The sequence below is a fragment of the Symphalangus syndactylus genome, chromosome 12 (genome assembly GCF_028878055.3).
Source record: "Symphalangus syndactylus isolate Jambi chromosome 12, NHGRI_mSymSyn1-v2.1_pri, whole genome shotgun sequence".
NCBI classification, from domain to species: Eukaryota; Metazoa; Chordata; class Mammalia; order Primates; family Hylobatidae; genus Symphalangus; species Symphalangus syndactylus.
Genome location: NC_072441.2, coordinates 101,450,628 through 101,470,696, shown reverse-complemented (window position 1 = coordinate 101,470,696; position 20,069 = coordinate 101,450,628). Strand labels below are relative to the sequence as shown.

The 20,069-nt window shown below is 43.6% G+C and overlaps 1 protein-coding gene and 1 long non-coding RNA gene across 7 annotated transcripts in view; one reads left to right on the top strand and one right to left on the bottom strand.

The window, feature by feature from the left end:
* Positions 1-20,069, top strand: part of TNFSF4 (TNF superfamily member 4) — a 307,507-nt gene that overhangs the window by 49,236 nt on the left and 238,202 nt on the right. The window contains exons 4-5 of one of the 6 annotated variants that reach the window (XM_063627388.1): positions 9,211-9,382; positions 15,417-16,668. The exons of 4 other annotated variants lie outside the window; for them this stretch is intronic. The gene's annotated coding sequence lies outside the window, so the exon portion shown is untranslated. The remainder of the gene's footprint in view (positions 1-9,210; positions 9,383-15,416; positions 16,669-20,069) is intronic. One more of the 6 variants, XM_063627390.1, reaches the window with a different exon arrangement.
* On the bottom strand, positions 736-12,140 carry LOC134734567 (uncharacterized). Its single transcript, XR_010117658.1, has 3 exons — positions 12,082-12,140; positions 10,225-10,368; positions 736-2,086 (listed from the first exon to the last, which is right to left on the bottom strand). It is a non-coding gene; the product is annotated as an uncharacterized lncRNA (long non-coding RNA).

The following is a 20,069-nucleotide window of genomic DNA, read 5'->3' as shown; positions in this document are numbered from 1 at the left end:
ACAGTTGCCCTCAGTTTTCAGTACAGTAACATGCTGTACAGGTTTGTAGTCTAGGAGCAATAGGCTATACCATATAGCCTAAGTGTGTGGTAGATTATACCATCCAGGTTGTGTAAGTACATTCTGTGATGTTTATACAATGAAATCACCTAACAACACATTTCTCAGAATGTATTGCTGTTGTTAAGGGATGCATGATTATAGTTGACTGTAGAGACTTATCAGAGTCAGGTTTCATTTTTCTGTCAAAACGACTTCATACATGGTAGAAAAATCTCATGTCTTTTTTCCCGATGACATTGTTTACACTGTCAGTGTAGTTTCTGAACTTAGTTGCAGTCTGTAAGAGAGGGTTTCTTGACTTCATCACTATTGAAGTTTTGTACCAGGTAATTCTTCGTTGTCGGGTCAGGGGGCGGGGGGCTCTCCTGTGCATTGTGGAATGTTTAGCAGCATCCTGGTCTCTACCCACTAGATACGAGTAGCAGCCACTCCCCAGTTGTGACAATCAAAAGTATCTCCAGACATTGCCAAATATCCTTTGAGAGGGTAGGGAAAAATCATCCCTGGTTGAGAACCACAGCTGTAGACTAACCATCAGTTACTCTGAAAGGTTATCTGTCCACAGCCTTTAACGTTTTGAGTGCTAATCCATTGACCATGAGACCTAGGCCATTCACTATGACTATTGTATTGATTTTTTGTTGGTGCTATGGCAAATTACTACAAATAGAGTGGCTTAAACAATACAAATTTATTATCATGTAGTTCTGAAGGTGACAAGTCCAGATTGGGTTTCATAGGGCTAAAATCAAGGCATCAGGAGGGCTGTGTTCCTCCTGCCTGGCGTTTTTCTTCGTCTTCAGAGCCTACAGTATAGCATCTTCCAGTCTCCCTCTCTCTGACTGTCTTGCATCCCCCTTATAAGAACCCATGGGAGCTGTGCGCAGTGGCTCACGCCTGTAATCCGAACACTTGGGGAGGCTGATGCAGGAGGATGATTTGAGCCCAGGAGTTTGAGAGCAGCCCTGGCAATATAGCGAGACCTTGTCTCTACAAAAAAATGAAAAAATCTGCTGGGTGTGGTGGTGCACACCTGTAGTCCCAGCTACTTGGGGCCGAGGTGGGAGAATTGCTTGAGCCCGGGAGGTTGAGGCTGCAGTGAGCTGTGTTGCGCCACTGCACTCTAGCCTGGGTGACAGAGCAAGACCCTGTCTCAAAGTAAAATAAAAATTTAGAAAATGAACCCATGGGATTACATTGGGCCCACCGAATAATCCAGAATAATCTCTCTATTTAAAAGTCCTTTATTTAATCATAGTTGCAAAGTCCCTTTGACCATGTAAAGCAGCACATTTACAGGTTCTGGGGATTAAAATGTTAAAGCTCAGAAAACAACACTCCTAAGTATGGCATTTTGACATGCTGAGTATTTTGAACTAAAGAAGCAGCGATGGAAACAAGGTATCTCTGACCACCTCCTGCCCGCTGTCTCTTGCCTATCTGCCTCTCCTGAAGCACAGGGAGGAACTTTTTCTGAAGTTCCCATATCTGACAAAGGGAAGCACTTTTTCTGAAGTTTCCATATCTGACTAAGGGAAGCTCCTCCAGAAGGAAGCAACTGACTTGAGCCCCACTCCCTATAATCTCATCAAACAGGGAAGACTGACTCGCAGGAAGGAACGTTAGAGTTGACGCCACACCCAGAGCCCAGACGAACTTTGTTCCAGGTTATTATCTGAGTATATAAACTTCTATTGCTACAGCACGTTGGATTATTGGATATTCACTTTCCTGTGATGCTGCATGCACTTGAAAAGTCTATATGCCTTTTCTCCAGTTAATCAGTCTATTATCAGTTCATTTTGAAGACTCAAACCTCAACAGGGGAGAGAAACAGTTCTCTTCCCCCAGTGAGGACTTTCACATCTTTTGGGGACCATATCCACATAACTGAGGCCAGAATGTGTGAAAAATTCACCCAGAGATTTACAAGGAATTAATGCAAGTTGTAGAATGTGGGAACAGTCCATGGTTTGGTCACAGTGTCCAGGCTCAGCCTCCTCGCTGTAGTTCATAGAACCACCTGGAACACACAAAGGCTGTGAGTGCATTAACCATTTACTCCATCATGTTTCTTTTTTGAACAGGGCTGAATTTTTAACTGCCTGATGTCCTTTTCTGTCTGTTTTTATGATTGCTGGCTCCTCCAACTGTGACCCAAACAGATTCTTTGACTTTGCTTCTAAATCTGCTCTTCTTCCCCATATCGCTAGTTGTGTTAATGGCTTTGCCATCTTCCTAGAGCCAGATTTCAACCTCATTCTTTACCTCATCTAACATGCAATTATTTGCTAAATCCTGGGGATTCCATTTCCATGGGAGCTTTTCAAATCTATCCTTTCTTCCCTGTTCCCAGTGCTATTCTCTTATTTCAGGCCTCGAGTTGCTTTTTGTGGATTATGAAATAGTCTTTCTAAATGACCCCCTAGCCAGTCTCCATAGCTTGTTTTTCTTCTTCTGTCAATGATCACACAGAAACAGCTATTCTTATGGAGCACTCTAAGTCAGTAAAAGCCTTAACCCTCAAACCACTCCCTGAGCTGCACTCAGTCAAGTGCAAGCCAGAGGGCAGAAGTTCAAATTCACAACCTATAAAAAAAATACCAAGACATCATCAAAAATCAAATCCACAGGGAACTTTTGTACCCAGTTAAAAGAAAGGAGAGGACTCAGATTAGCCGCAGGGTCATATGTGGCTGGGTGGAATATTGACAATTCCTGGGACAGTGGAGGAAAGGCTAGGAGTCATTGCATGACTCAGTGCTCAACCTCTCCTTTGAAAAACTTGAATATTTAAAGAATAAGAAATATTTAAAGAATCTCTGATTGAAGGGGTGCCACCTTATTGCATGCCTGAAAATCCACCTGTCTGGTCCCATTCTTCAGATGAAGCAACTGAGGCTCAGAGGATTTAAGTAATTTGCCTGAGGTCATGTAGACAGTAAGTGGCAGAATTGGAATTCTGTTTTAGGATTTCGAAGTTTCATATTCTTTCCACTGTATGACCCGGTTTCATCCACATTTGCAACTTCATTTTCCATTCTTTTCTTTTTATCTTAATGTTGCGGGAAAACCAAATTCCTCACTCTTTTTTGTGGGACCTGGAACTTTTCCACCTTTATATCTTTTCTCACGTAGTTCCCTTTGCCTAGAATGGCCCAGAACCTATCTTAAGCCATGACAATCGTGCCCTTGAAAATCCAGCACCAACAGCATTGCTTCCAGGAAGGGAACAGCCAGTTTCTCTCTGACTTTATTGCACCCCTTTCATAAGAACTCATAGAATCACATTGGGCCCACCGGCCCACAAAGAACCCTACTTTGAAGTGATAGGCACTAGTAGCAGCTCATAGCTTGTTTATGGCTGTTTCCAGTTTGTGCCTTTCATTATAGATAGTTAACGCGTAGGTCTTCCTCTTTTAGTGAACACATTGTCCATGAGGGAAGAGCTGTGTTTGATTCATCTTTATGCGTCCCATAGAGTCTTGCCCATGAGAAGCACTCAAAATATGTGTGGACTAAAGAAGCAAGAAAAGAGAAGAAATACTTTGTCCAGAATTGACTATTTCTTTCTGGTGTGGTCTGAATGTGTTCCCCCAAGTTCATATGTTAAAACTTAATCACCAATGTGATAGCATTAAGACAACAGGCCTAAGTCCTGAGAGCAGAGCCTTCCTGGATGGAATTAGGGTCCTTACAAAAGAGCTTGAGGGAGTGTTTGTTCTCTTCTGTTCTACTGCCATGAGGATACAGCATTCACCCCCCTTTTTGCCTTTCTGTCCCTCCCACCATGTCAGGACACAGTGTTTAAGGTACCTCCTTGGAAGCAGAGACCAGGCCCTTTCCAGCCACCAAACCTGCTGGCACCTTGATCTTGGATTTCCCAGCCTCCAGAACTGTGAGAAATTAATTTTATATTGTTTACAAATTACCCAGTCTCAGGTGTTTTGTTACAGTGGCATAAACAGATGAAGACACTCTCTAATTATAAAGGATTTGCCAGGGATAATATTAAAGGCAGAGACATAGAAGATAGGCATAGTTTTGGTTCACTTTGCTTCTGTGTCTTTGTACAAATTGTTACTTCTTCATCACCTGTGGGATGTTCTCCTTCCTACCCCATATGCTTCCACCAGTTCACAGCTACCAGTTTCTTCAAGACCTGGCTCAAAACCTAGTCCTTCCTAGGGGACTTCTTTCCTGAGTCCAGACCACTGCAGTCGCCCCTTTATCCAGTGGTCACAATGCATCCACACAGGCTGACAGTTGCTACCTGATCATCATCACCACTCATCAGGCTGTTATTGCATACTTGGTATATGAAAGGCTCTATGTCATGTGCTGTGGGGGAGGGAGGGAGAGCTTTGCAGAGGAGGTGGGATTCAAGCAGGGTCTTGAAGACTGTTTTAATTAAAGAGGTGGAAAAGAAGGGGAATAAAATAATGCACAACATTGAAGATCAACTTCTACTCTTCTTGTTATTGGCTATATAATTTTGAGAAAAATCCTTTAATCCCTTTGGAAATCCATTTTCTCATATGTAAGGTGGAAATAATAAAATCTATTATTTTAGATTTAGGGAGGGTGCTTATGAGGATCAATGCGAAAGCCCCATGTATTGGTAAGAATGAATTTCTTTGCAAGTGATATTAATAATTAAGATATAACATGTAAGGAGGCTGAGGCAGGAGAATCGCTTGAACCTGGGAGGCGGAGGTTGCAGTGAGCTGAGATCGCACTACTGCACTCCAGCATGGGCAACAGAGCGAGACTCCGTCTAAAAAAAAAAAAAAATATATATATATATATATATATATATATATATATATATATATATATGTATGTATGTAACATGTAACATCTCTTCAGTGGTTAACATATGAAGCTGACAAACCTCCTTTCTCCACAACATCAGCTCTCTCATCTGGTGGTGTCCACTGTCTTACTCCTGTTGGTTGAAGATGGAAGAAGTCTTGGCATTTGTACTTCCTTGTGCAGGGGCCCACAGATGGGTGTTCCGTCATTCCAGTAACTTTACATTGCTTAGTAATTGGCTGGTTTTCCAAAGAAGGGAACTGAATGGTCTCCCCCTCCTCTGCACACACTTTGTTGTTTTAAGTCTGCACTTTTGCTTGCTGTTGGCCTCCACTGCTTGGAATGTGCCATCTTCTCAGCCTGAGCCTGGTCAGCAGTTACTGGGTCAGTAAGAGTCAGCTGAGGTCCCACTCTACGAAGTTTCCCTGACCTCATTGTGACCTCCTAGACTGGCCAAGGTTCCCCTTTTCTGTGCTCCCATGCTGTACTGGGCATTGCTCTCTCCAGTGCACAATTATCACACCATACTACAAAGACCTGCCTCTCTCACTGGGCTCCCCATCCCTTTAAGGCCGGCACATAGCACTCACTCATGACATGGTTGTTGAATGAATGGCCTTTCTCCATTCTCTCCCAGTCCTATTTTTTTTTTTTTTCACTCTGGGCACCACCATTCCTTCTCTCTCATTCTGCATTGTTTATGGCTTGTTAGTTATTAATGCAAAGCCATTTCTGGGTCTGGCCATTAGTAATGTCTCTAGGTGTTACTAATAACACTAGCTCACGTCTACTGAGCATTTACTATTTGGCTGGCACTGTTCTAAGCACTTTGCATGTTTAAACTCCTTTAAACGTTCCTTTGTTGCCGCTTTTTTTCTGCTAGGGACTAACCTTGACATTGTGGGGGAGAGGTGTTCTGATATAGCCGTGGGACTATAATATGGCTTTATTTTCCTATTATGTGTAGGACAATAAATCCTGCAGTGGAATACAAGTTGACTAAATCTGTCATCACTCAAATATTGGAAGATATGGCTAGGAGAAAACCAACAACAAAAAGTTTTGATATCCTCATAGCACAATGATATTCCAGTTTTATTTCATTTTGTTTTTTTCTTTATGTGTAGTTTTAAATTACTGTATTATGTTTCAGGTAATTAAGTCAGAAGAACAAATTGGGATGGACTGTTGTATTTACATTTCAGTTTACTAGAGGTAGTCTTGAAATAGTTACAAAAATATGAATATCAGTGTGGAAAAAAATAAGGGGGATTTTCATTTTTTTTTTCCAAAAACGATAAATTGGCAAGGAAATGGGAAAATCAGTCATGAGAATTTGTCTTTCAGTGACTCTTTCTTGGCTGGGAAGAAAAGCTTTTCTTCTATTCAGTTGAGAACAGTGACAAGGATTATTTTACTTGAGGATTGCAGATTATTTTACCAGCAGCTGGCAGATGAGAAGAATTCCCTAGACAACAAGGAGGGGCAGTATGGTATGGAGGGAACCTGGTTCGGAGGGTCTGGGGTTCACAGCTCCACAATGCTGCTTACCAGCTCTTAGCCTTCACTACGTTGCTTACCTTCTTGGAGGTTCAGTTTCCTTATCCATAAAATGGGGGTCAGGTTGCCAAATTTATCAAATAAGAATCTAGGATGTCCAGTTAAAGCTGAATTTCAGATAATTATTTTTTAGTGTAAATATGTCCCATAAAATATTTATGCCCCATGCAATAACTATGTCCCTAATGGTGCATGGGACATATGCTAAAACATTATTTGTTGTTTATCTGAAATTCAAATTTAACTGTGTGGCCTATATTTTTTCCGGCAACCCTAAATGCGAGCAGGGGCAGTGGTGGTGACATGAGTAATTATCTTGTAGGGGTGTTGTGAGGATAAAATAATACCGCAGTTAGGTTTTATCACAGTGTGTAGTCTGTGTGTAGTCAACACATAACTATAAGTAGTGACTGTAACATAACTGTAACTGGTGTATAGTAAAAAAACAAATGGATATTATTAGTATAATAGTTACTATTAATAAAGTTCTTTAAATGACAGTTGGCCATACAGGGAGCCTTTGGGGAAAAGTTTCTGACTCTAAATTAAGGGAAGGTAAATTATGATCAAGATCTGGGAATAAGATTTAGACTTACACAGTAATAATTTGAGGAAGAGAAAGACTTAGTAAATTAGTTATGTAATTATATAATTAACAACTTGGGAGGTTTTCTTTAAACGTTTATTCCCTAGGGCATCATCTTTAAATTATATTTAGTTTTTGCTAAGTTGACCAGTTTGTGGGTTTAAGTGTTTACTTTCTTTTCTTTTGAAATGTAGGGAAAGCCTATTTGACAGTATCTTAAAGAAATTATGTGGCCGTATAAAACCTGAGGGTAGGGTCTACTGGCAAGGAAAAAAAAGGCCTTTACTGCCACCTGGTGGCCATATTCTTTAACTGCAATATGCCTAAGTGAGGTCGGAAAGGAAAGCGTTGGAAAACATGCTAAACCCAGAGGGTCCCAAGACCATGTCATGACAGTAAGAGCCGTGAACTACTCTGTCCTTTCCCCTCAGTTCTCAGTCTCTCACAGCTTGAGGCTTGAGAATTAGCAGCTGGCTACGAGAGGTGGAGGAGAGAAAATGGTGAAGTCCATGCCTTCCTCCTTGGTACCGAGTTTCCAAACCTGAAGTGAAGGAGAAGCTTCAGGTTGAGTAGACTGTTTTTTACTTTTTTGTTTGTTTGTTTGTTTTAAAGAACCTCTTTATTTAATGGCTCAGAGTGGCTAGAAAATCCGTGGTATTGGTTAGCTTTCATCTCAAGTGCAGGGACAAGGCAAATCCAGAGAGAGGAGTTGAAAGGACAAAGAAAAAAGAAAAAAAAATTGCTTTTTACATGCATTTTGCTGCCTGCAGCTCACTCGGTAAACATGCTTTAAATGCATAAATATATCATGAGGTAAAAATTGGGGGAAAGGCAATGCATTGATGCCGATAGAGGACAGGCAAACTGCATTCCACTTGGACCGCAGCCTCTCATCCCCCCCACCACACAAACTAAGGTCAAAATCAGGGGGGGAGTCCAGGGTAAAGTTATCAGTAGAGTCAGCTCTAGGAGCTATAGTTAATCTATTTTAAAAAATCTTAAAAAACCCAGAAGTCCATTATAGCAAGGACATAAAGCAGTCCTGGCCTCCTGACCCTGAGCCAGCCATGGCAAGCAGGGCCGCTTCCTTTTATTCTCCCTTGTGTCCTCATGGGTCTTTCCAAGCCCTGCAGGGAAGGGTGGAAGCTGGTTCCATCAGTGCCTCTCCCCCAGCTTCCACCCTCCTCTCTCTTCTGTGACCTCTCAGTTTTCCTTCTCTGCACCGGAAATCATGCCTGTCTTAGTCCATTGCTGTAACAGAATTCTACAGACTGGATCATATATAAAGATAAGAGATTTATTGCTTACAGTTCTGGAGGCTGGGAAGTCCAAGCAAATGGCGCTGGCATTTGGTGAAGGCCTTCTTGCTGCATCCTCACGTGGCAGAGGGCATCACATGGCAAGGGGGCCAGAGCAGGCTTGTCTGCTTGGGTTACTCTAACTCTTCTTTCTTTTTTTGTTTTGAGATGGAGTCTCGCTCTGTCACCCAGGCTGGAGTGCAGTGGTGTGATCTCAGTTCACTGCAAGCTCCGCCTCCCAGGTTCAGGCCACTCTCCTGCCTCAGCCTCCCAAGTAGCTGGGACTACAGGTGCCCGCCACCATGCTTGGCTAATTTTTTTGTATTTTTTTGGTAGAGATGGGGTTTCACCGTGTTAGCCAGGATGGTCTCGATCTCCTGACCTCATGATCCGCCCGCCTTGGCCTCCCAAAGTGCTGGGATTACAGGCGTGAGCCACAGCGCCCGGCCAGGTTACTCTAACTCTTCTTATAAAGCCAGCAGCCCTACCGTGGGGGCCACACACTCATGGCCTTATTTAATCCTAATTACCTCCCAAAGGCCCTACCTCTAAATGTCATCGATATGTGAATTTGGGAATTAAGTTTCCAGCACATGAAATTTGGGGGACACATTCAAACCATATCAATGCTTAACCTTAGAATACTGCCTGGCATCTGCCCAGGCTTCCACAGCCACTACCTCTGGGACCCGTTCGGATCTCTATTTACACGTAAGGCTTGCCATGGCCATTACACATCTGTGAGTCAGTGTAGGGTCCTGGTGGAAGCCCGGTCTTGGAGTCCCTCCATTATGTTTGCTACCCTGGCTCTCCACCTTCAATTTCTGGCTTCTCATTTTGGACTATGATGATTTTCTTGTTGTTAATTTTTTTTTTTTTTTTTTTTAGTATGAAAGTTTTTAAGACGCCTACAAGTGGAAAATGCACTCCTCCCAGCCAAATCAAGCTTCGCCAGATTCCTTACAGCTGTGTGCAGTGAAATGACTAATGAAAGAGCCCTCTGCGCTGGTGGAACTTTCACATATGGCACTGTTATGCCACTCAGCAGGACCCGACCCTGGTATTTACATATTGGATGTCACCCCAAAAGCCCCTGACCAGGGGGTTTCCGGGATGTAATAAGAATGCCACTCTGGGCTTTGGAAGGTGCACTGTATGCACACCCATACTATAGGGCAGGGGTTAGCATTTCAGACCCCTGTTCCTCCCTTGACAAGCAAGTGCTTTTCTCCAGGGAAGACGTTCGGATTCATTCATAGATCCATTGGTGCCGTGGGCAGCTCAGTAACAATAGCTCTGTTGCCTACCAGCTGCTGGTGGAGGTGTTGAGAATACCTAGATGAGGAAGTCAGGGCCCCTGCGTGCTTCAGCAGAGCTGGATGCCTGGCATGGCAATCAGTGGACACAAACTTTTGGATAATTTCCATCCTTGGTGGTGTGTTCTGTAGCATAGGTGTGAAGTGGGTGCTCTGGGAGCTCAGAAGAGGGGCTCTTCTCTTAACTTATGGGTGGCCAGGGAAGGCTTCCTGGAGCTCAAATGACTGAGTGGAGTCTTCAACATTAAAAAAAAAAAAAAAAAAAGTGCTTCCCTCCCACCCCCAGTTAAAAAGGTAATACACTTCATTGAAATAATTTAAACTTTACAGAAATGCGTTCCTTTAAAGTTCGGAGAGTAAAGAGGAAGTAATAAAGCTCAAATAGTAGAATTTCTAATTAACTGGGGCCTGTAGCTTTCTTCCTGAGAAGGGAGTGGTGTGTGTGCCTGTGTGAGTGTGTGTAGGTGAATCTGTAAAGGATGGAGTAGTACTAAAAAGAGGGAGGTGAAGACGGAGGTGAGATCTCATCTTTGTGCCCTGAACCTCTTTGTTATAATGTCAGGCAATGAGAGAAATCAGTACTCACCCTCTATGGGACTCTGGCTTTTTCAAACTTGGTTTTCTAGGTTTTGGTCTTGGTTATTGATGGCTTGTAACTTCAGAGTCTCATTGCTGGCCACGCTTCCATGTGGTTTATTAAGATGTTTTCCTAAACAAAATTGATCTCTCCCTAAAAAATTTATAGGTCTAGCTGTAAGATTTTAACAATATTTAACCTGCTACAATGCCAATAAGAGTTCTTGTTTATTGAAGAATTTTTTTGCACCAGCTATGTGCTAAGAGCTTTACATTTGTTACCTCATAACATCAACTCTCACACAAACCTTATGAAGCGAGTATTTCATTATTCCCACATCCCAGATAAGGAAGCTAGGATTCTTACTGCTGCACCCACATAGCTGATAATCAATGGGGCTTGGCCCCAAACCCAGGTCTCTCTGACTCCTGGGTCTATGCTCACGAACGCACCATTCCTCTGCATTATTTCTGAAAAATATTTGGCTACAGGAACATTTTCAAAGGTGAGCACCACTTACCTCTTAGTACTGTTATTAGCATTCCGTGGGACACAATTTGGGAAATACTGCCCCAGGAAAATACTGCCCTGTCTTTAAAATAGAGATAGTAATACAATCTCCACATTGTGATGATTAAAAGACGTTTCAGGAAATGGGTGCTGAGGATACTTACCTTCCACCAGGAATGTGTGTGTGCTTTAAAAATAACATTTGTGGCCGGGCACAGTGGCTCACAACTGCAATCCCAGCACTTTGGGAGGCCGAGGCGGGTAGATCGCTTGAGTCCAGGAGTTTGAGATCAGCCTAGGCAACATGGCGAAACCCTGTCTCTACTAAAATACAAAAATTAGCCGGGCATGGTGGCGCACATCTGGTCCCAGCAATTCAGGAGGCTGAGGTTGCAGTGAGCCAAAATGACATCACTGCGCTCCAGCCTGGGCAACAGAGTGAGACCTTCTCTCTCTCTCTCAAAAAAAAGAATAAATAAATAAAAATAAAAAAATAACATTTATAATGTCCTCAGTGAACGGAAGCAGTGTTTTGGCCAAGATGATAATGAAGATATTGTTACTGGGCTGGGAGACCCTTGGGCCCTGTTGGGGAGGGCCCTGTAAGCTGCCACTGCCCACCCTCCACAGGTGCCCCTTTGGTCCCCTTCCCTCTCCTCTGCCCTCTGGTTCTCTCCGTCATCCCTCTGTAGTGCTTGTCTTTGTTCAGGAAGATGCTCCATTTGCCCGCCTGTGGGCAGGGGACTTGCTTTAAACCACGCTGCTGCCTACTCAGGCCAGCCCAGGATGTCTCCTTTGCAAATTTGGACTGTGTTCTGAGCCCCAGCTATAGGCCAGGGGTCTGTGACATATTGGGCAGACCACCCACAGCCCAGCTGCTGCCACTGCTTAGCCTACATGTACCCAGAGAGCTACACTATCACCACCCGCCACATCTCACCGACAGACCCTGCCTTTAGAGACAAGGACCAACCTAGGAGGGCCTGGGTTGGCTCTCCCTGCCTGGGCATTGATTTGGACAGCTCACCAACTCCCAAAGGAGCCAATCTTTTGGCCTGGTTGGCTCCCAACCTACTCCCTGCCCCATCGGTTTGCTGCAGGGGCCCGGTGGACCTGGCAGTCCCACATCATGACATTCCTTTTCTTCCATGCACCAGTTTTGCGCAGCTGTCATTTTTCTTTCATAATTTCATCAGTCCCACAGATATGCACATTTAGGCAAAATTACTATGAACAAAACAGACAAACAAAAACAGGCCCTCAACCCAGCTCCTGAATACCAGTTAGAAAGAGCATTTGCATTCTTCTCAGTAAATATCAAGCATACTAAAAAAGAAAACAAATTATTTCACTTACGTTCTTACTTGCACCTGTGAGGGAGCCATTGTTACTGTCATTTCATGCATGGAAAAGCTGAGGGTCACAGAGGTTAGCTGATTTGCCTAACGTCGCAGAGCTGACAGCACCAAAGTCAGGGCCAGAATAATTATCCAGTGTTTGTCCCTCTGCCAAGTGCTGCCCCTTGGACTTGGGGCCCTCAGGCCATCAAGACTGGGGCCCTTTGCTCCTGGAGTGTCCCAAATTGATAGTGTAAGGGTGGTTCCGATTGAGTCTAACATGCTGCTGGGAACCTTCCTCTGTTTTCTTCCCTTTATTCTCTTCTGTCTCCCTGTTCCTAAGGCTCATCCCACTGTCCATTCTTCATAGGCTTCAACGTGCTCTTTGACTTTTCTCTGTAGCTAGGCCATGGGACTTTTAGGTGTCACCAATCCTCCCACCCACTCACTTGCCTCTTGCTGGTGCACCAGCTGAAGCACAACTATGTGTTGGGGTGATATGTAAGGAGAAATGTGAGACGTGGTCTTGCCCCAATAAACTGTTAAAGAAAAATTATCCTGATATCTGTGAAAAACAGCAACGAAGACTTTATTCAAGAGTATTGCAATAAGGATCAAGATTATTGCAATAGGTGAGAGGATTGAAACCCAAATACGTCAGGGATGGGGGGGATTTACAGCCAATGAGCACGGTGCGGGAGTGGATGGAAAATTACTAACAGGAACTTGATTAGGTGGAGGAAGGGGAGCTTGATTGGATGTTGAGGGTGAGAGAATCTCAGTAAATGGACTTAACAAGATTCATTGTTAAAACTGGGCTCATCAGGTCAAGGGCAAGGCCTAGTTGAGAAGAAGCCTTAAGGGAACCTGACTAAAGTTTGGTCAAGGAGGGAGTCTTTGTCAGCACTCACAAAGTCGTATGAGAGTCAGGACCCAAACGCAGGACCCAAGGTGCTACGAGGCAGTGATGTGCCAGCCATGGCATGGCTGGAGCTTGGAGGGGAGCCAGTGGATATATCTGGGTTATTCCCTCCCCTCGCTCCAGGGCTGACTGGCAGACAGTCACACTGGCTTCATCTCAGGTTCATTCATTTCTCACTGCTCTGTGATATACCATACTTTTCTTCTACTTCACACTTTGAAGCTTGAATTTCCAGGATTTGATAAGAAAGACTGAAAACCATAAGCAGACTGAAAAGTGCCAAGGCTTTATCTAGATCTTGGACAAGAACTTTAACCTCATGTTTCTTGTTTGCAATATTGGGACAATACTTGTTACAGACTGAATTGCGTCCCCCAATAATTCATTTATTGACTTAACCTGCAGTGTGACTGTATTTGGAAACAGGGCTTCTAAGAAGGTAACGGTTAAATGAGGTCATAGAAGGTGGGGCCCTAATCTGATAGGACTGGTGTCCTTGTAAGAAGAGGAAGAGATACTTTCCTCTGTGCACACACAGAGGAAAGGCCATGCAAAGACACAGTGAGAAGGTGGCCGTCTGCAAGCTAGGAAGGGAGGTTTTACCAGAAACAGAATTTTCTGGCATCTTGACCTTAGACTTCTTGCCTCCAGAACTGTGAGAAAATAAAAATGTCTGTGGTTTAAGCCCTCCAGTCTGTGGTACTTTGTGATGGCAGCCTGAGCACACTAGTACAATACCTATCCTGTGGGTTTACGATGAGAACTAAACATAAGGTGAGTTGAGGACCTAACTGCAATTCACACATGTTGGCTTGTCCCCCTTTCCTCCTGTCATGTGATTTGTGGGGTGTTAAGGGTCTTTTGCCATCAGACACCTTCCTTGTGACCATATGATGGTGTGGAAAATTCACACAGTAGAAGCATTCTTTTGGATTCAGGCTTTGCTTCTCTGTATAAACTAAAAGGGGGAATTTTCTGAAAGCATGTTATTATCAATAGGATTCCTGGTTTTAAGCAGTGTACATGAATTGGCTGGTTTAGACCAAAAAGGAACTATTGAAAGGATATAGACTGGGGTACAGGATTGGCAGGAAGGATGGAGGATCAGACGTGGGGCCTGCCAGCTGGCAAAAGGGCCAAACATCGCACCTTAGAATGGGTCGTGAGGACTGCAAGGCTATGCTGCTGGGCGCCAGCTGCTGCTTCTCGCTCCTCTGACCCTGTGAACACTGGCGTGCTGTGACACTGCTGGACTAGACTCTTCTATGACCGAGTCCTCCACACCGATGTGCCCTGTGGGCTCTGTGGTTCTGGAGCGCTGCTGTCTCCTTGGCTGAACTTAGATCATGAACACTGGCATTTTCAGCACTGAGAGTGGGAGGCAGCTCTGCCTCCTGTCAAAATTCATAAGGTGGGGAACTTCCCCAAACAATTAAAAGCAGGCTCAAGATGCCAGATGGTCAAAAAGAATAACAAGTCCCCCCACAGATACAGGGAAACCTTTCAGAACCCCCACATAGGAAGTGCAGCTTCACTCACAGGAGTGAGAACAAGGAATCGGAAAGCCGACGGCTGGTTACTCTGCATCTCTCTGCCCCTGTCTCTCTGTCTCTGTGTCTCTGTCTTTCTCTCTCTCCTGTGTTTTCCAGCTCCACTTGCTAAAGGTAAGGCCCACCTCTGTCCTGACCATTAGAAATTAGTTGTCTCCCTTAGAACATCTTTCTCCTCATCTTCTGCAAATACTTCTCAATCCCCCTTGGAGATTCCCTCCTCTGTCCATTTTTGGTCTGGGTGGGCTCCATCCTCAGCCCTTGGGATGGGCCATAGGACCCAGTCCCAAGCCAATCAGCACACTGTATTCCCTTGGCTGCAGGAGTGAGTATGTGACCTAAACAGCCTGGATCCCCCCCGCTCTTTTTTGTTGAACTCAAACTTACCTGTTGCAAAGTGTACAAAGTGTACAGCTTGATGAATTTTACATAAAATCCATTGTATACACCTGTGGAATCATTACTGAGATTGAGATACTGATCATTTCCATCAGCCTGGCACCTCCCCATGTAGTCCTTCTCTGTAATACTCCACTCAAAGATAATCACTATTCCGACTTCTGTTACCATTAATGGAAATTTTACCCATTTTTGAATTCTATGTGAGTGGAATAATATGTAATCTTTGGTGGCTGGCTGTTGATCTTTCTCTTATTGACTCGCAGCAGTTCTTTATTTTGGATATGAGTCCTTTGCTAAGTACATATATTGCAAATATATTTTCTTAGCCCTTAGTTGCATTTTGACTCTCCTAACGATGTCTTTTTAGGAATATTAGTTCAAATTGTTAGTCTTTTCTATGGTTAGTGCTTTTAATTTGTTTTATTTAGAAAATCTTTCTATTTAGAAAATCTTTTAATGCTTTTAATTTGTTCTGTTTAGAAAATCTTTGCACACTCTGAGATCATGCGCAAGTTAATGACTTTGAGGGACGAAGAAGTAAAATGTTTTTGTTGCATTTGAGATTGTGAGGCAGTGAGGCTGAGCCAGAAACGAAGACAGAAAGCAGATAGACTTGTAGGGCTGGCCTTGAGATGGGGCACTGTCACAAGGTGAGTCTCAGCTCTGCAGGCACTGTCTGTTTACTATAGTTGTGGCTGAAATCAGAGGCAGGCCAAGTGGATGAGACATGGGGCAGTTGACCTCAGAAGAGATTCCTTTAACTATTTCCTTTTTTTTTTTTTTCTTGAGACGGAATCTTGCTCTATCGCCAGGCTGGAGTGCAATGGCACAATCTCAGCTTACTGCAACCTCCGCCTCCCAGGTTCAAGCAATTCTCCTGCCTTAGCCTCCTGAGTAGCTGGGATTACAGGCGCACACCACCACACCCAGCTAATTTTTTGTATCTTTAGTAGAGATGGGATTTCACCATGTTGGCCAGGCTAGTCTTGAACTCCTGACCTCGTGGTCTGCCTGCCTCAGCCTCTCAAAGTGCTGGGATTACAGGCATGAGCCACCATACCCCGCCAACTATTTCCTTTTTAAAAATTTTTTATTTTTATTTTTTGAGAGAATCTCACTCTTTGGCCAGGCTGGAGTGCAGTGGTGTGATCTTGGCTCACTGCAGCGTCTGCCTCCTGGGTTCAAGTGATTCTCATGCTTCAGCCTCCTGAGTAGCTGGGATTACAGGTGTGTGCCACCATGCCCAGCTAATTTTTTGTATTTTTAGTAGAGGTGGAGTTTTGCCATGTTGGCCAGGCTGGTCTCAGACTCCTGGCCTCAAGTGATCTGCCCACCTCAGCCTCCCAAAGTTCTGGGAATACAGGAGTGAGCCACTGCACTCAGCCTAACTGTTTCTTGATCAAATATTTTATTGAGCTCTTATGCTGCAAGATGACATCCTCATGGAATTTATATTCTAGAGGATTTTAGAGATTATTTTAAAATACCTTCTTATAGTCCAGATTAGGAAGCCAAGGTGAAGACATGAAAAATAATTTGGTTGTCATCACAGAGCTAGGGAAGAAGCACAGCTAAACCAGAACCACAGCTGGAAGCCAGGTCTCCTGGATTGAACTGTTCCCGCCCCTGCCCCTGCCCCTGACACCAGTCCAGCAAAGAAAGACCTGAGGGGTGCTGGTGATGAGTGATGGCTGCTCTGCCTCAGGCTGAAGATAGAAGCAGCCTATCTCAGGTGGGTGGAAATTTTCCTTTCTTCCTTTGACCATGGGCAAAGTGATATGCCCTGGTCCGCAGCAACAGAGACTTCAGGAAGCCCACACACGTCAAGCGGCCAAAGCGGACCAGTGTCAGCAGGGGGAAATCAGAGGGACTTCCCCCAAGTCCTTCCTGTCAAAGAAAGAAGCATGAGAGGCCTTCATGAAGGTGAAAACCACACATTAAGGACTAGTCCAGACTGGGTACATGTCTCCCCAGTGCGGCTGCTACCCCTTGGGTTTTACCCCCGGACACTGGGTTCCGTCCTGTCATGGTGGTCAGTGCTGGAAAGCTGGAGTTTAAAGCTGTACACACAGCTTCAGGCAAGCCCTAGGCCAAAGTTCAGTCCAAGGAGCACCAAGGTCTTCTCACTAACAGCAGATAGGAAATGATGGACATTGGGTGATAACCTAGAGGCCAGTGGCATGGTGAGACCACTTCTGACTCCCTCATTTCCCATTTCCTACATCACATCTCCACCACGTGGGCTCACTTAGACGTGCTCACAACTATTAAGGTACCACTGGGGGCTTCCTATGACCAAGTCCCTTTAAATATCTTTTGAATATTCCCTCCCACTGTGAGAGGAAGGTAGTAATAAGGTGGTAGTAAAATAGAATCTTGACACCCATTTACGACTTTTATGTGAGAAGAAGAAATGGGGAGTTGATGAGTGAGTGTATGGAGAGCCAGTGAGTGAGTGAATGTGTATATATATATATTTACTTTTCTGGGCCCCAGTAACCTTCTCCCTTGAATTCCTGTTGAACCGCAAATTTAGAGCTCCTTCGTAGGTTAGTCTGCTGATTCACTGTTGGTTTGTGGGTGTCAGACATGCAACAGTGACAGCTGTCATCATCATCTGTTTATGCTGGATCGTGGACTTCCTAAGAGCAAAGCCTGTGTCTTTTTTCATTTTTTGTTTTTAAATTGAGGCAGTGTCACACTCTGTCACCAAGGCTGGAGTGCAGTGGTGCAATCACGGCTCACTGTAGCCTCAACCTCCAAGGCTCAAGTGATCCTCCCACCTCATTTTTTGATTTTTTGTAGAGATGAGGTCTCATTATGTTGCCCAGGCTGGTCTCAAACTCCTGGGCTCAAGCGATCCACCCACCCTGGCCTTCCAAATTGCTGGGATTATAGGCGTGAGCCAGTGGACCTGGTTTTTTAAAAAATTTAAGTTTACATTTTATTGAAGTATAATATGTGTACAGAAAAGAGTACAAACCCTGAGTACAGCAGGAGGGTATACATGTACATAAAGGACTTACACCCGTGCACTCAGAGCCTAGATCAGGAAGCATGGAGAGCTGCAGGAGCTCCTCAGGGCTTACTGCCAGCCACCACTTCCCCTTCATCCTCCTGCCAGCGTAACCACTGCCTGCACTTCTCACACGGTAGATTAGATTTGCATGTGGGAGTCATATTTTTATGCCAGAAAAAAAATACTTGATTTTTAAGAAACCTTATAAATCACTAAAAGCAAATGTCCTTCAGGGAATACACAATAGTTCAGTTATAAATTCTGTAGTCTTGGGCCTTACCTTAAAAAGTTTGATGACTTTCAATTTAATTTTGTCTTCTTATTTTGAAATAATTTCAATCTTAAAGAAAACTGGTAAGAATAGTATAATGACTTTTTTTTTTCTGAACTGTTGGAGAGGAAATTATTAGCATGATGCCATAGCACTTTAATATTTGAATGTATCATTCCTGGACCCAAGGACATTCTTCTATATAACAATAATACAACTATCAAAGTTATAAAAATATTAATAACATTAATACATTACTAACATGGAATCTGCAGACACCATTCAAGTTTCCCCAGCTGTCCCAATAAATGTGATTATCGCAGAAGTCCAAGATTGAGCACTGCATTTGGTTGTTGTGCCTCTTTGACCCTCTTCAGAGTAGGAGAGTTCCTCAGTCTTTCCTTGATTCCATGACCTTCACATTTTAGTAGATTACAGTTATTCTGTGGAATGCTCCTTAATTTGAGTTGTTTCGTATTTCCTTGGAATTAGATTTAGGTAATGATTTTCATTTTTGGTAGGAATAGCAGAGAAGTGATGCTGTGTATGGTCTTCTCATTGCATCCTATAGGTGGTGCACAATTTCAATTTGTCTTATTAATGGTGATGTTCACTTTGATCACTTAATAGGTGTCTGCCGGTCCTCTTTACTGTAAAATTATTATTATTTTTTTAAATTTGTAAATATTTTATGGAAGGTTCTTTGAGACTATTTAAATATCCCATTCTGGCCAGATGCAGTGGCTCATCCCTGTAATCCCAACTCTTTGTGAGGCTGAGGAGGGTGGATCACTTGAGGCCAGGAGTTTGAGACCAGCCTGGGAAACACAGTGAAACCCCCCGTCTCTACTAAAAATACAAAATTTAGCCAGGCATGGTGGCGCATGCCTGTAGTCCCAGCTCGGGGACTCGGGAGGCTAAGGTGGGAGAATCACCTGGGCCTGGGAAGTTGAGGCTGCAGTGATCGAGCCACTGCATTCCAGCCTGGGTGATGAGAGTAAGACCCTGTCTCAAAAGAAAAAAAAAAAAAACTCCATTCTGCATCAAATGTTCATCCATTAGTTTTAGCATCCATTGATATTTCTTGTCTGAAACAATATTATTTTGATGGTTGCCAAGCAGTGATTTTTTAATTTAATTATCCATTCTGCATTTAATTAGTTGGCATTCTACTATAAGAAAAAACTTACTTTCTTCCTTATTAGTCAATCAATTATTTATATTAGCATAGACCCATGGAAGCTTATTTTATCTATTGGGTTCTAATCTGTTTTCATCAAATTGTTCCCAATTATGCCAGTGTTCCTATCATTCTTTGTACATTTCCTTGCCTTCTGGAACAACAAAATATTCCAAACTCATCTTGCAATTTTCCTGCCATTTCTCCTAAGGGGCCTGGCTCCTTTTTGTGGAAAATGGTATTTAGAAGTTGTCTTAGTTTGTTTGGGTTGCTATAACAAATACCATAGACTGGTTAGCTTATAAACAACAGAAGTGTATTTTCCACAGATCTGGAGGCTGGTAAGTTCAAGATCGGGGTGCCAGCGTGGTTGGGGTCTGGTGAGGGTTTGCCTGTGAGATGCAGACTGCCAACTTTCTGGCTGTGTAAGGGGCAAGGCAGCTCTCTGAGGCTCTTCTATAACGGCATGAATCCCATACCTGGACCTCTGCCCTCATGACCTAATCACCTCCCAAAGTCCCCACCTCCTAATACCATCACTCTGGGGATTAGGATTTAAATATATGAATTTTGTAGGGAATAAAAACTGTCAGACCATAGCAGAAATCAAAATGTGGATGATAGCTATGTTCATTGCTATTGGGATGTCTCTGCTCCCAGTCT